The sequence below is a fragment of the Mustela nivalis genome (genome assembly GCF_964662115.1).
Source record: "Mustela nivalis genome assembly, chromosome: 5".
Classification (NCBI taxonomy): domain Eukaryota; kingdom Metazoa; phylum Chordata; class Mammalia; order Carnivora; family Mustelidae; genus Mustela; species Mustela nivalis.
Genome location: NC_139024.1, coordinates 61,610,256 through 61,626,368, shown reverse-complemented (window position 1 = coordinate 61,626,368; position 16,113 = coordinate 61,610,256). Strand labels below are relative to the sequence as shown.

The window sequence follows — 16,113 nt, the reverse complement described above, 5'->3', positions numbered from 1 at the left end:
ACCAACTTTCCAATTGACAATTACAAAAATGCCTTAGTCTGTACATGTGTCTGACAAGTGAGTGTCTAGGTTATAGAAACAGAGATACCCTCTTCCCACTGCGATGTTTGTGTTGATTGGCCCTGTTTGGAAGATTAATTCTCAATGTCATCATTCATGAATTACAGGGAATGAAAAACAAGAGGAAGGAAAGCAGTGAAGGATGTGCTAATGTTATGATGTTTTGATAATATTTTCAAACCCTAAATTTTTCTACCAATCAGACGATGTCATTTAAATTTAAGACTGCAATAACATTGGCTTACAGAAATATTTTCATTTGTGTGATTTCACCCATTCTTAATGCCAGAGTTCAAAAGGGTGTGTAAATAAGGTGGGATGAGTTGACATTGTATCACTGACCACCGCACCAACTGCAAGAGTAGCTCAAAACTGTTAACAAGTCTAAGCTGAGAATGAGCTGAGGCTTGTAAAAAAAACTACTAATTAGTACAAAAATACTTCAAATGCAATACTGAAAAAAAGAACAGTAATGGAGACCCAATCATAGCCCAAATAGTGTAATCTTAATGAATGTCACAGAGAAAACAGTACTAGCTAATTCGGTCTACTGACATCTTTTCCATCAAGGATCTTCACATTGGAAACTCATGAATACGCATCACCATTATGACTGAACTGAAGTCTTAATCTGGTAAAGTGATGGTAAGGAGATAAATTTTAAAAATCATGCTAAGTATCTAAACTCAGAAAAGTACATTTTTGGAACACAGAAAATTTTTTTAAAATATTTTATTTATTTATTTGATAGACAGAGACCACAAGTAGGCAGAGAGGCAGGCAGAGAGAGAGGAGGAAGCAGGCTCTCCACCGAGCAGAGAGCCCGATGCGGGGCTCGATCCCAGGACCCCGGGAACATGACCTGAGCCGAAGGCAAATGCTTTAACCCACTGAGCCACCCAGGCGCCCCAGGAACACAGAAATTTTTAATATTGCCTCACAAAGAAATCAGCACTGACTTATTAAAATAATTTGTGCCAAAACAAACTCATTGCATTTTTATAGTCTTCAGCCCTCAGCGTAAAATTTAATGGAATATTGGGTTATACATGTAGAAAGAAGTGGAACTCAAGTCAGGGGAGAGTGTGTTCATGTGAATTTGTAACTGTTTGAAGAGCTGCATGCAAGGTTTCATAAAATCATCTGTGCTCTGTGGGGAGGTCCCTATGGTTGTGCAACAAGAGTCTGAACTTGGCTGGTACTGTTGGATATCTTTATTAACAAGTTCAATGAAGAATTAAGAGTAAGTCATGCTTATCAATTCTGTCTCATTCACCAAACTGGGCAATATATAGAGTCTATATACTATGTGGCTGAAGGGGTACAAGGCTTGGGACTCAGAGTTGGATTTTGAATTCAATTTGAATTCCAGCTCCATTTCTATTTTCAGTTGTCTGGTCCTTGAACCTCCAGTGTCCTCCTTTACAAGGTAACCACTTGGTAGTGGTAGGGCTGTAAAGATTACACGAGTTAATGTACGTAATGTGCTGAACTTGTGCCTGGCACAAGTCAAGGTCTTTTTCCCTTCTCTTTCTCCTCCCCTCTTGCTTGGAATATAGATTTCTAGAATGAATTTAACTGAGTCAGCTAGTGGTTTGGTTTGCACAGAATTAGAATTTTAAATAATGATTGCTATCAGTGCATGAAAATCTGCATTACTTATGTGCACGGCCAAAGAGGACCTTGTTTGTAGAGGCTTAATTCAAATATCACTACTTGTAGTTTCTGGCTGATTTTTTCAGTGCTTCTACTTAGCAGAAATTCATACAAATCCCTTGTTATGTGCTATTTCCCCTTCTTTCTATACAAAAGCTAACATAACTTTCTTTCACAAAAGTAATCAATTTGCTTTTCTCACCTAACAGTGTATTCTGGTGATCTAGACATCTAGTTACTCATTCTCTGTAATAACCCTCATCAATTGCTGTAGGTTTTGCAGGGTCAGTAGTTTGCCAGGCAGATGGTGAAGGGAGTGACTTTCCAATATGGGGAAACTGGATGTGTCAGAAACCACTTATTCAATTTTTTTAACAAATGTTTATTTTTTAGTACTCTATGTGCCAGACCATAGGCTGAATATTTTTTGTTCATTATGTCATGTAATCTTCATCACAACTTTATGAGGTAAATAATATCATTATCCTCATTTTACAGATGAGGAAGTTGAGGTTAGAACAACTAAGTACATCATCCGAGGTCAAAAAGTTACTCAGTAGAAAGACAGCTTAAGAGCTGGTGTGTTTTATTCCAGAGTCATGTTCTTGATCACATGATTGGCTTCCCATATACAGGGCAGGAAATGATCAGAGAGGGTTCTAGATGTGGGAACAGCGTTGTAAAGTCCCCCAGGGGTGAACGAGCATGACATGTAGAGGAACTGAAGCTCTCCTTCTGTTGACAGACCTATGAGTAGTATCAGTGCTTGTATTGTAGGAGCAAAGTAGGAAGCATGGCAGAAGATGAGGCTGAAGATACTGTCATGGCAAGGGATCAGGAACCCAGCAGATATATCTTGTGCTTGGGTCAGATAGCAGTGTGAGCATCCTCAGTCTTCAGTGGGAACTTCAGGAGAAACCTGCTTTGTCAGGACCTGAGGCTTGGACCGAGAAAGAACATGTAGGCTATGAGACTACAGGTTGTATGGGGTAATTTGCCACAAGAAAACAATGGACTTAAATGTGCTTTGTGGGTAACCTAGAGTGGGACCTGGGATTTCCCAGACAGTTGGGTGGTGACTGGTGTTCTAGAAACTCTGTAAATCCCAGATCTGGCTCCTGCTGGGTTAGGGAAGCATACTGTGGGTAGATCTATCTTTTCTGGTGAATACTAGTTGTGGTGGTCGCATAATCGCCAAGCATCTTCATTTTTACATCTCATTATCCCTTTAAATTGATTCAATGTGGGAAGCTCTTCCCTTTATAGTGATTGTCAGCCTCCATGAAATCCTATGGTCACATTTAGATAATAAAGAGACATTTTTACTTTAAGCCACCAAACACTATCACATTGGAATCATCAAGATGTCCCATGTAAAATTTACTATTAGGTAAGCAGAGTAAGATTGGCTTCTTCATTCTTTTATCATGTGGTGATTTCTACTTCTCTTCTCTCTTTGGCTAACTTCAGATTTTGAATCCTTCCTACAGAAGGGATGAGGGAAAGTGGAGAGAAAAAGTCCTCAGTCACCTGATCTTCTCTTGATGTTTGAGTATTACCCTCTCTATGAACTTGGGAGGTGGGTGAAAGGAGCTTATTCTATCATAGACACTTTTGTACATTTGTAGAAGACACTCCTCTCCAACTCACACCCAAATCAATAAGGGTCTCTCACTTATACTTCCTCTTGAGAAAGCTTAGCCTGACTACATAATCATCCTTTAGTCATGATGCATCCAGCATAAGCTCCAGCTTCTGCCAACATATGAGTGAACAGCTGGACACTCCTTCTGTAGGGACCTATGGTAGCCCTTTGCTGGCTCAGCTCTGTTTAGGCTTCTCCTGCATGCTCCCTCCAGTCTTTGGTCCACACTCATATATTCCTGGCCAGGGTGTTAAGCCTGCTGCCCCATCTCAGTACAGCAGACTCCTTCACATCCCTGTGGAGGACCAGCCCATCTTGTCCTTAGGGTTTTGAGTGGAAATCAGACAGCACCTAAACTGAAGAGGACAAACATCAAGTTCTTGGAGTAGTCCCAGTGAAGTTGCTTTTCTTTAGTATGAGTTAGGGATCAGTCTCTCTACTGCTCTTTCCAGAAAATTCTTCCTTGAGTTATTACTTCAAAGATCTCTAAGTTTGAAGTTAAGGCTGTCTCCTGCTCTCCTGGACCAGAGATGGGTGGTTGTGACTCATAGCAAAGGCGTCTTCAAATAAATCTTCTCCGCTCCAAAAATTCTCTTCTAATCTCCAACTAGACACTTTTACACTTTAATGTGGTTAAGACATCTAAGATTCAACTAAAGTAGATGTTAGTCTCTTACTTTGGAATATTTTTACTTCTTGGTCTATCTCCCTGTTTTGAAATGTGCCTGGAGCTCTATTTTAATATCAGGTATATTATAGATATTCTAACCAAAATGACATCTTTTCCCTCTGCTTCAATCAGAGTGCTCTTTTTAAAGTACATATATGATCTCCTGCTTTGAACCCCTCAATGAGAACCCCTGCAGTGCTGCAGTATGATGAGGAAGACAGAAGAGCACAAGTGCACACACAAGTCAGTACAAAATCAGATGTATAGAATGCTGAGACAGAGAACAAAGAGGGTAGAATGCTGAGGCAGAGAACAAAAAGAGAAGAGGTGAGTGGGGAGGAGCCAGGTTCTCTGCCTCCCAACCATAGAGCAACAACATATAATCAAGAGGCTTAAAAGCATAACTTCTGACCCCACAGTGCCTGGGTTCAAATCTCAGCTCTGTCACCTACTAGCTGGTTGACCTTGTAAAGTTACCTATCCTTTCTGTGTCCTGGTTTCCTCATTTGTAATGGGTATGGTAATAGTTCCTGCACATAGTTGTTGTATTAAAGGAATTACTGTTTATAAAGTGATTGGAAAAAATGCCCGACATACAATAAGTACTACCTAAAATTTCCTAACTAATACCACCCTCTTTGTCTACAGGTCTTGATCTTTGCCAGACTGACTCAGAATTACCCTTTGTTATTCAGCTAAGCCATGCATCTTCTCTTCTGAGAAGCTTTAAATGATTCTAAACATTCGTTCAGGCATCCCTTTTATGTACTCTCAATGTGTTGTATACATATCACTATCACCACAATTACCCCACTGTATTGTAACTGACCTCTCTGCATAAACTAGAAACACTGTATTGAAAGCAAGGGCTGTATCTGAATCATAATTGTACGACCAGATTATTTGTTATACATTAAATATGGGATGAATGGATAAATAAATGAATGAGCCATAGAGAAATACTGATAGATAAGGAAATAATTACCTGTTTGCAATTTGATATTTTTCTTTCTTTCAAGATAGGAAGAGTCTTCTCCAGTTTGTTAGGTATCTCACAGAGTCTATGTGACATCATTGCCTCCCAAGTCATTTGTAAAAGAAGTTTGGAGATACATCGAAGATTTAGATTTACCAGCTGAGTTTGATTGATTATTCCATCTCAATATTTACCATTTTTATCAAATATATTGAAAATAGAATTCAACAAACATTTCTGGAGTGTCTTTCTGGGCAAATCAACATGACAGATATAAACATGAATAAAATATGGTCCCCTACATCTAGAAAGTTATAGTCTAACAGAGAAGACAGACACATAGGAACTTTCGACACAGGGTGGAATAAAACAAAAATTAAAAGACTGGAATTTCTAAAGAAGAGGGATTTCATTTATCACCATTTCTTTTTAAAATTTTATTTTTTAAAATGAAGTCTCATTTCCAATTACTTTGTCTTTTCTGATTTTTTATTAGCTTTTTTCACGTCTCAAAGTTAACTCTATTAATTGTGCTTGAAGAACAATTTCTTAATGATATAATTCACACAGAAATCAAAAGCCTATTTTACAACAGTCCTTTGTTTCTCTTTTTCTAAATGCACTTTTCTCATCTTTTGAATAAGCCTAGACTAATTTGTATAACATTTGGGTTCCCTGTATAGGATATCAGTGATGTCAGTGTAGAATTTTAGAACTCAGAAGAAATTCAGAGGTCATGCAGTATTAACTCCCTCTTTCTTTCTCTTTTCATTTTCTTTCTTTCTTTCTTTCTTTCTTTCTTTCTTTCTTTCTTTCTTTCTTTCTTCTTTCTCTCTCTCTCTCTTTTTCCTTTTTAATTTATTTTATTTTTTTTTCACAAAAATCTGAAAGAGGCCTAACTTGAACAGCACAGCTAGTTACTAGAATAGGCAAAAGAAACTCTGACATCCTGATGCCCAGTAAAACTATTTTTTCCATGAATACACACTGCTTCTAGAATAATTTTAGACTATAGGAAATGCAGTCCTGGGGAAGATATTTATAACAAGTCTCTGGCTCATTTAGCATGTCGTTGTTTGGGATATCCAGCTGCATGCTTTGTTCTTGTCGGTAATAAATTATTTCCTGACAATTTGGTTGACAAACAGGATTCCAGCCCCAGTGATTTGCACACATCTTTTAAAAAATGATCAGGTTAACCCTTCTAAACAGCCTTTTTGCCCTTCACTTATCTTCGAGCATGAAGAGAAGGAAGAGTCAAGATCTTCAATAAGAGTGTAAATCACACACACAGACAGAACTCTGTTTATATAACATTTAGGGTGAAGGTACCCTTTTATGAGCCTTTGTAATCCAATGGAGATTCTCTGAAAGCCACAAAATCTGTCCTCTGCCCTGAAACTAGCTAAGTTTGCTTTTCTAACTTCCCAGTGGGCAAGGATACAAAGTATGTGGACATTTCAAATGTTTGAAAAGCAAAACAGAATCAGGAGGTGGGGGTGGGGAGGGGAATGTAAGGGTGGCCAATAAGGATTCTTTTACAACTCATATTTCTCTATTGAAAACTGAGATTTCTGGTCACATCAGGGCAGAATAATTGATAGCAGCTGCAGATGGGAAGGTTTGAGCATGCATCTCCCCAGGCAATATTTTCTTTGGTATTCTCTATGGTATGTTGTAAAGTATAGCAGTTCAATATTGAGCCATAGTTTCTCTCCTTAGCTAAGTAGACTAAAACTATTTGTTCATGTTTTTTCACAAAACTTGCCTTGTTCTGTGTTGTTCTTTAGCCCATCTCTGGCGGCCATGACATTTGTCTATAATCAACGTTAGCGATGATGGGAGTACCCTTCTGCAGGATGCGGTAAGCAGCAGAAAGTGAATGAGCACAGAATGAAGACAGGCGGGCGCTATCTTGGCAAAAAACTGGCCTCTTGAAGTTAAGAGCCCTTGGCCTGATAAGTGAGGAGCAGACTTTCAAGGAATGCCTTCTCTTTCAGCTGCCATTGTTAATAATAGGAAGATAATGCAGAGCAGGTTGATCTTTGAGATGTTTGATGGTCTTAGCACAAGCAATAAACAAGTTGGAATTTGAGAGATAGTCATGACTTAAAATGGTGAAAAAGAGTCCAGTATATTTCTCCACAGATGGATTGAAAGGAGGAAGAGGGGAACTTTTCCAATATGGACCCTCTTAAAAAGGCAGGTCTCTGATTTCTTTCATAAAATGTTTCTTTAAGACCTTCACATCTCTTCCCTTTAGTGAGGAGTTCTCATTTTAAATGCTTTTATTATGAAAATAGAATGGAAAGGGTATGAAAAGGCTATTAAAATAATTATAGAAGTTCAGGTCATAAATTATCTGTTGATTCAGGCTGTCAGCAGGTAAGTCAATTGCTTCAATGTTAAGACTAATTGACAAGACTAGAGAATTGGTTGTAAATGACTTCAGACATCTGGATCAGATGTAAGCCATCATCTTGGCCAGTGAGATCCAACCTGCACTGACTATTCAGGCCCCATCTGAGCAGTACACGTTAAGTGTTATTGTGTTGCTGAAATTTTGTGATATCAGTTTGCCACTTTGCTGTAGAGCATGATGTGATAAAGCATGTCCACCATAATGGCATGGAATAATGGTGACTAGCAACCAAGAGGTCTCATCCGAGAGAACACGGCCAAATCAAAAAGTTAGCTAGTGAATATTTACCATGGACTAGGTTCATCAGCTAACTAAATTATTTTTTGACCGCTGTGCTCAATAAAACTCACATTTAACCAGTTTTGCATGCTTTCTAAAGTGCCTACCCTAAAAACTAGCATCCTGCTCAAACTTTCCCTTCCCTGCCCCTTGCAAAAACATAAGACCAAGAATCGTTTATACTTCCATTTTGGCATGCATGTATTTATGTATCAGTGAATTGCGTGAAAAGAACCAATAGGTTCTGAAAATAAAGGAACTCCTGAGACTAGAAAAATGCAGGGTCTAGCCAAACCTGGAAATGAAGTCAGCAGCAAGGCACCCTGTTCTGACTTAACCCTCATATCTTTTTGACTCACTTAGCTATTGTCCTCTCTCTGTAAACATGGCTAATTGGTTAAAAAAACAATAAAACCAGGATAGTCAACAAAACTCTGCCTTACTCATTGACTTTGTCTCGTGACCAGCAAAACATTCTCCATGTGACAGTGGGATTATTCACTTCTAGATAAAACTTTTAGTCTTTTACACGAACTTCTGGTAACTTTTTATTTCAACAAAGTAATCATTTGAACTGTAAAATTATACCCATGCCAACTATCTTACGTAGTTCTGTGGTTGCCTGAAAAGGAGGCATTCTGCAAAAATAAATTTCCTCAATATCTAAAGGTTACACTTTTTAACTTTGAAGCTTTATAAATATTTGATTATTTTTGTTGGACACATTTGTAATTATATTTGAAAACTTTCTGCTTTCTTGAACATACTAAAGAGCATATTAAATACAATGTCTTAGAAATCAGGTATAACTAAGTATAAATGTACCAATGCACTTATGGCCCATTAAAAGTTTGGAAAATTTTGCCTTTCAATAAATCTCTTTATTGTCCCAAATTACTGTATTTTATTTGTCGGCTTGTAGCAGTTTTTCTATTAGCTATTTATCCTTGTCATTGTTGGAGTGCTTGCTCTGTTACTCAGTTCTATCCCTTTTCCATTTACAGCTACTAATCTACCATGGTCTAGAAAATACATAGCTAACATTCTTAAAATTGAAACAGGAGAATAATGCCTTATGAAGTAAATGGGCTTTACCACCTGGATGTCAGGAAAATTAGTTTAGTTCCCCAGAGGGCTTATTTGCTTATGTAATTGAGGGACAAAATTAAAACAAAAACATTATTTGTTTTCAGATGACATTAGACTCTTTATGTGGGGAAATTCTTTGCTATCTGCATAAGTCTATCACTAATGTTCCAAATGTTTGATATTCTGGTGAGTGTAGAATGAATATATCTCTAATACTAAGGTCTCTTATAGGCATGCAAAGTGTGCATTCTAGCAAATATTCTCAGGTGGCTTCAGTGTGAGGAAAATGTGTCAGAAAGTGAATCCTAAAAAGGTTGACACTAAATATTGTGGCGTATATATTTTTTTAAATATTAACTTAGCTATTTTTAGTTAGAGTGGGTCCAATAACAATCGTCTAGTTATTTGTTTCTGTTTACACATTCTAAAAACGAGCTTTAAGCCAAAATTCATTGGCAGAAAAAACAATAAATTAAATGAAAATTAGAGATGGACAACTTATTGCCATATAGAAGGATGCATAAATCTCAAAATATTTATAAATATGGGAGGATTCCATGAAATCTCTTGCTGAGTTATTAAAAAATGTTTACCCACTTGATTTAAAATTTTCCCCTCTTATGGAACAAATGAAACATTTAATGTGTGTTTTTGACTTACACTCAATATATTAGCTTTTCTCATTATAAGAGAGCACTTCATCCAAAAATCTCAGGATGCTCTGATGTCTAAGGCATATTACAGACTTCTTAACAAGCATTTGTTTTCTTTTATTTCTGATCCAGGAAGCTTCTTTAAGTAGGTCACAAGTAAACTTGAACTTTAATTGCATTTTGAAATTAAGAGCATGTTCAAGTGGTGACTAAAGTTGAAAAACAATGTATGAAGTACATATTTTCTTTTCAAATAGAAACTTTGCAAAGTCATTACTTAGAAAATTGCCCAAGAAGGGGATGTCTGGATGGCTCAGTGGGTTAAAGCCTCTGCCTTCTGCTCAGGTGATGATTCCAGGGTCCTGGGATCAAGCCCCACATTGGGCTCTCTGCTCGGCAGGGAGCCCGTTTCCACCCCTCTCTCTGCCTCCCTTTCTGCCTACTTGTGATCTCTGTCTGTCAAATAAATAAATTAAATTAAAAAAATAAATAAAGAAAGAAAATTGCCCAAGAGAAATATATGTGAATTTATATTCCTTTTAAAAAAAATTATTTGGTCAATTTGATTCCTCTTTAACATTTTCTACATTTTTTTTAAGTTTTTAAATTGTATTAAGGCTGTTGACATAGTTGTATGAGCCCATCTGCCTCTGTGGGGTGTACATGTGTGTTTGTGCATGCACACGTGTGTGTGTGTGTGTGTGTGTGTGTGTTGGGGGTGGGATGGCTGGAATGTGAAGGGTGGGTCTTGAAGGAGAAAATGGCGGTTTGGAGGTGTGTTTTCGATGATGTGTTCAGGGAGCTGATGTCAATCTTGGGAGTCGATTGCCTTCAGTTTGACTGACAACAGTTATTTTTCTTCCTTCCTTCCTTTCTTTCTTTCCTCTTTTTTTTTTCCTAAAAAAATTTCCTAACACATCAAGAGATCGCAGGATCAAATTAGATACACTCAGTGGGAATTGCCTTCGTGTTGCAAAGAACTGTGAGAAGAGTGGATTTAGCCAGCTTCGGAGATAGCTGCTGATTCCTGCTTTGTCATCACATACAGTAGTTTCTTTACCTCTTTCCTGTGGCTAAAAATGAACAACAGTAAATACAGAAACTATTTGCTCTGCATTCTACCATCTTTCTGTGTATTATGCAACAGTTTGGCTAATCGGGCAGAAAGTTACTGAGTTTGACTCCCAGGAGAGAAGCCAATTATGTGTATCTTATTATAAGGTTCAACAAGATCAGCTGCACTTTAAATATTAAAGAAGTGTTCTTTAAGGGACTTTTTCTGACCTTTAATGCAATTCATTTTACAGAACATGAAAAACAAATCACCAGAATAAACTTCCTGAATTGTATTTGTGGGCTAATTCTCAATCTACTTGTAAATACTATTAGAAGTATTGGCTAAATGCTACCACATGTTAGGGCAGAATTCTTGGAATCACAATACCATACACATTACAAAATAAATGGAGTTAGCTACGTCTATCATACTTAGTTATTTCAACTTTATACTTATTGTGTGTTATGAAGGTTATTCCCCCCGAAGTACACGTGTTGTGTGTAAATTATTAACTCATTAATTTCTGAGCTCCTTATGCCCCAAGGACACAACAGTTTATTTTTCTCTAGCTTGCTGGTCACATAAATGTAGAAACTGAAAGACTTATAGCAGGAAGTCAGTATTAGGGCCAAAAATAAAATTCAGGTCTTTTAGCTTTTAGTGCGGGGTTGAGGAGCTTTTGCATAGGAATAAATTATTGCTATTTGTGGGCATGACATCAATTAAGATTAGGAAAATTGTTTTTGACCTGCCATTATTTTTAATTATTTTAAATTGCTTTAAAGCATAAATATGACATTTTGGTTTGGGGGAAACTTACTGCCCTTAGACCAATATCATTCAATTGGAATTTATTTAATGAATTTAGTAATAGACTGGGGGTAGGATAGAGTTTGGTGGAGTGAACATAACCTGGTTTGACTCTCCAGTCACATGTGCACCGCAAGTCCAGTGGGAACCTCCTGCGTGATGCTTGGTGAAAGAAGGGTCAGGATGTAACTAGAACCAAGAGGAACAAGCTCTGAAAAGAAAAAAAGCAAGTTTATGATGGCTTTGTATTACGTCTTTAAGAATTCTCCAGAGGCTTCTCGAGCTATTTGACATTTTTTGCAAATAAATTTTCTGGTGTTTGTGCTATAATGATATGCTTAATAACAGCTTGTTTTAGGATCATCTGTGTAGAATGCATTACAAATACACTTTGAGGATATGACTATAATAACAAGACAGAAGGTAGCTGAATATAACAATAATTTGACAAATACTAATGAAGAGTTTACCAAAGCAACAAAGCAACATTGATTTAAAGGGTGCAGATAAAGCCAAGGATATAATAGAAGAAAGAACACCCAAATAGATGTAGTTTGTATCTGCCATAGAATCCTTCAGACAATATTTTACATTAAAGCATTTTCTTAAAGACCGATTAATTCTTTAAGGAGTCTCTAAGCATTATTGTTACTTTTTTCTGTCCTTAATATGCTCTAAACACCAAAATTGCTGTGAGAATTGGTGCCATTGTAATCATATTCTATAAATATATTCCCAGTTGCATGACTTCACAAATGAAAAGAATAAGACAAACGACCCATGGATAGTGCATAAAGAGAATGCAGTGGTTTTACACTGGGGAGATAGAGGTAAGGGAGAAAAAAAAAAACCAGGAAACTATATTTTTATTAATAATGTTTTCCCTTTACCTATGTAGATTTGGCATCTCAACTGTGGAAAATTAATGGACAATCATAATTATGAGAGAATTTAAGGCCTAAGTGGTCATTTCCATAGTAGAACACAACTATTGATTGTTTTCCAGAGTGGCTAGGTATAGTTAGTTAAGGTCTGTTTGGTAGGGGAAAATGAGTAGTGAGGGCCCTGTTGAGGGGTTAATGAGTGATGCTCTTGGTTCTAGTGGTTCTTCTTCCTGGTTGTTCATGAGAATCTTCTGAGAAGCTTTTAAAATAGACTGATGTCCACCATACCTACGTGCTCCCTCACTCTCTCACTGGCCTGTGAACAACAAGCTTGCTCTAGCATATTTTTATTCAGTTGAGACTGGAAAACAAACAAAAATGCCATCTTGGGGCAAAATCAGAAGAGCAGATTCTTAGTTTGCAAACTCTGGTCTGGTAACCAGCACTGGAGATTACCTAGAAATAATGATGAGAGGAAAAGCTGATGGGAATATTGTAATATAGAAAGGACCGAGATAGAAAAGACAATGGATTAACAGGAACAATGGGAGAAAAGCATGCCATTTGTGGACAAATATGTCCAAGGAATTTAATAAAGATGTATAGAATGTAAGTGAATATTTCTAAGAGACATATTTTCTTCTACGTATGGATGCAAAATAGATAATTGGTATTTCTAGGTTAAATTCCCCAAAGCCAGCTTTTTCACACTAAATTTCCAACAACTGCTAACAACTTCCACTATGCCTTTAGTCAGAAGTCTCTGAAATTGGTACCAGACAAAGAAAGCCCTCAGGCATTCTCAGCAGGCCACAATATTCTGGATCAATTAAGAAAGAAAGGAACAAAAGGACTAAATTGGTAAACCATTGGTGAGACTGAGCCTATCTATGAGGTTTCTACTCTGAAACAAAAATAGTTCAAGAGTTAGGCAATGTGTGTGAGGTTTCTGAGGAATCTTTATTTTGCAACATTTGTAACACTATGTTATTTTGGCTGAGGCTACCATAAAAACAAAGTCATTTCAAACCGTGCAATGAAAATCTTTGCACTTTTTCTATGTTCCAAGCATAGGGAACTACCCATCATTCTACAAATATCTGAGGTCAAATACCTTTGCTCTAGTTGTTTCTCTTTTTGGAAAGTCTTTTCCCCTTCAATACCATCTTTAAAATCTCACTCCAAAAGGCACATTTTCTGTAACACTTCCTATAGTTGATGAAAATGATATCCAGGTATGCTCTCATCCAGAATGCACACTTCTTTAATACCACCTTTTTTGTGTTGTTTTGTTTACTTATCTCTCTCTCCTCCTGGATAGACAAAGAGTAATTCAAGGAGGATTTATAGCCAGTGTCTTGCAGAGTGTCTGTTTTTAATTGCACTGGAAAGCTAACCCTTCTGTTGGGTAACTAAAACCCCTAATGAGAACTCAACAAATGTTTGTTGCATTAAATTGACACCCTTTGCCTACTTGGAAATTTTCCCTTTGGCCTGTCCCTGTTGAAGCAACTTTAGTTATGTCAATCGAGTCTGTCCTGTGGTGTGTTTTTGTGTGAGTGTATTCATCAGCCTCAAGGGGTGTATGAATCAACTAAAAATATATGAAAACTTTTCTTGTTTTTTTGCAGCACATTTGAAGGAAGGAGAAAGAAGGTCTATAACTTTTATTAGATTCTTAAAGTGGTCCAAATTCTAAAGGGGTCTAGTGAGAAACTGAAGGCTTTCTCACTGAATTCTGAAATAAGATGAGAATGACCATTGTTATTATTGCATCCTTATTGGAAAATAAAAGGCAAAACGTATGATCAGTGGCAGCATGACAATTTACCATAGAACAACATCAAAAAACAACAACTGAAAACAAATGAAACTTTACTAAAACTAATGGAGTTTAGGAAAGCGGCTAGAAAGTAAAAATGAATTCAGCTATAGATAGGCTTTATTATATTAGTGAAGTCACTTGAAAATATCATGAAAAAATCCCATTCATCAACAATAAAATAAATGTAATACATAGAAATTTAATAAGAAATTTGCAAGAGATCTATCAGGAAAATAATATAGCTTTACTGAAAGAATAAAGAAGACTTAATAAAGCTTTACCATATTCCTTGGTAAGATGACACAACATTGTAAAGAATCCAAGTAAATATGTGTAAATAACCTCAGCTAAAAATGCAAATTTACGCAATAATGAGATACATTTTATCTTTCAGATTAGCAAAGCTTAAAAATAGGTGGAGTGGCATATTTTCTCATACATTGTCGATAGGAATGTAAATTGCTATAACATTTTTGGAGGAAACTTAGAAATATGTAGCAATATTTTAACTTTTAACTCCTTAGCTCCGTTTTTAGAAATCTATCTTCCGGGGAATATCCAATCAAGTGACTGTAATACTGACATATCAGAAACATTAAAATATTTGTCACTAAGAATTGGCTAAAAAATTACTTTCCACTTATGTATTTTCCATTTATGTATTGGATTTTAGTGAAATACTGGACAGACATCAAAAGAATGTGGCAGTTCTATACATCAAACAAAAACATTGTCCTTGATATATTGACAAGTGTAGAAAGCAAGTTGAAACACACTGTTTGACATGGCTCTATTTTTGTTTTTCAATAAAAAGTGTGTGTGTGTGTGTGTGTGTGTGTGTGTGTAAATGCGCGGAAAAAGTCCTAGTAAGAAATAGTGGCCATCTCTGGGAGCAAAATTTCATTTTTTAATTTGCCCATTGCCACAACTTTTGAAGATTTTTACAATGATTATATATATATATATATATATATATATATATATATATATATATATCAGAAACAAGCATGACCATCTATCTATCTATCTATCTATCTCTTCTCTAGGTTTTTGTCTTATGATTGTTGTGGCTTCATCTTTATTTTTCCCAAGCTTAAACTTCAGGATGCAACCTTTTTTAGGGGAACTGCCTAGAGATGGGCCCTTGGGAAGATAGAGAACGTTCATTATTTCAGAGTTGAGCAAAATTAATGATGGAAATAACAGTGCTAATGACAAGAGAAGGACTGAGATTTTTTTGTCAGCTTTTACTGTGTTCTCTTCCCCTCCCTTTTATCTTCTGCCTTGAGTGGAAGTCTTAGAATATATGTCATTAAAGTTCATTGACTTATGAAGTGCATACATGAAAAAAGGAGAAAAGAGTCCCAAAGATACTTCTCCTTCACCAAAAGAGAGACACAATCCTCAGAACGTCAATGCTTGGCAAGAGCTTCTTTTAGACTTAAATTTAAAATTTTGGATTGAGAGTTTTGCTTGATGAGTAGGGGGGAAAAAACCTTCCAAATGAAACAAAAATTAAATTGGAAACATCAGAAGTATTTAGAGAGCCTTCGTTGTTGGTTTTCAAAGTATGTACTACCTCCCCATGCCCCTAGAGTTTTTATTAAAATGCTTTTCCAGAACTACCTTTTCAATGCATAACCTATTGGGCATAAAGAAAATGTTCTCATTGTTACCAAATACTGAAGCACCTTGAACAAACCCTATCGTTTCTTTAATTTTATTGCCGTTTTGATTACGTGATTATTTATTTCAACATTAAGGAATATTTCTGCTTTTAAATTCTCAACCGATCAAGCTCACAATGAGTTATTTTAAAACACATTCCAAATATTTTATTTCGCCCAGCTTCATGTTGACAGGTACAATAGTCCCATCTTAGCTTCTGTTCACACAGGAACACATTCTGAAACCCAATTAATAAAAGGTAGAGCTCTCTAAGCTCTGCAGAGCCCAGCACCCGCTGAGCGAACTGTCAAATGTTTGCCACGGTACTTAGAGCTGTATTATGGCAAAATGAAAAAAAAAATAAGCATGGGAGTGAAATTAAAAACTCACAATGAAATAGTTGATTAAGAAAATTAAGC

At 36.5% G+C, this 16,113-nt stretch overlaps 1 long non-coding RNA gene across 1 annotated transcript; it reads left to right on the top strand.

Annotated features, from left to right (window-relative positions):
- Positions 1 to 4,414: 4,414 nt before the first annotated feature.
- On the top strand, positions 4,415 to 10,785 carry LOC309864703. The gene is made up of 3 exons (XR_014311701.1): positions 4,415 to 4,551; positions 6,798 to 6,871; positions 10,374 to 10,785. It is a non-coding gene; the product is annotated as an uncharacterized lncRNA (long non-coding RNA).
- The last annotated feature ends 5,328 nt before the right edge of the window (positions 10,786 to 16,113 follow it).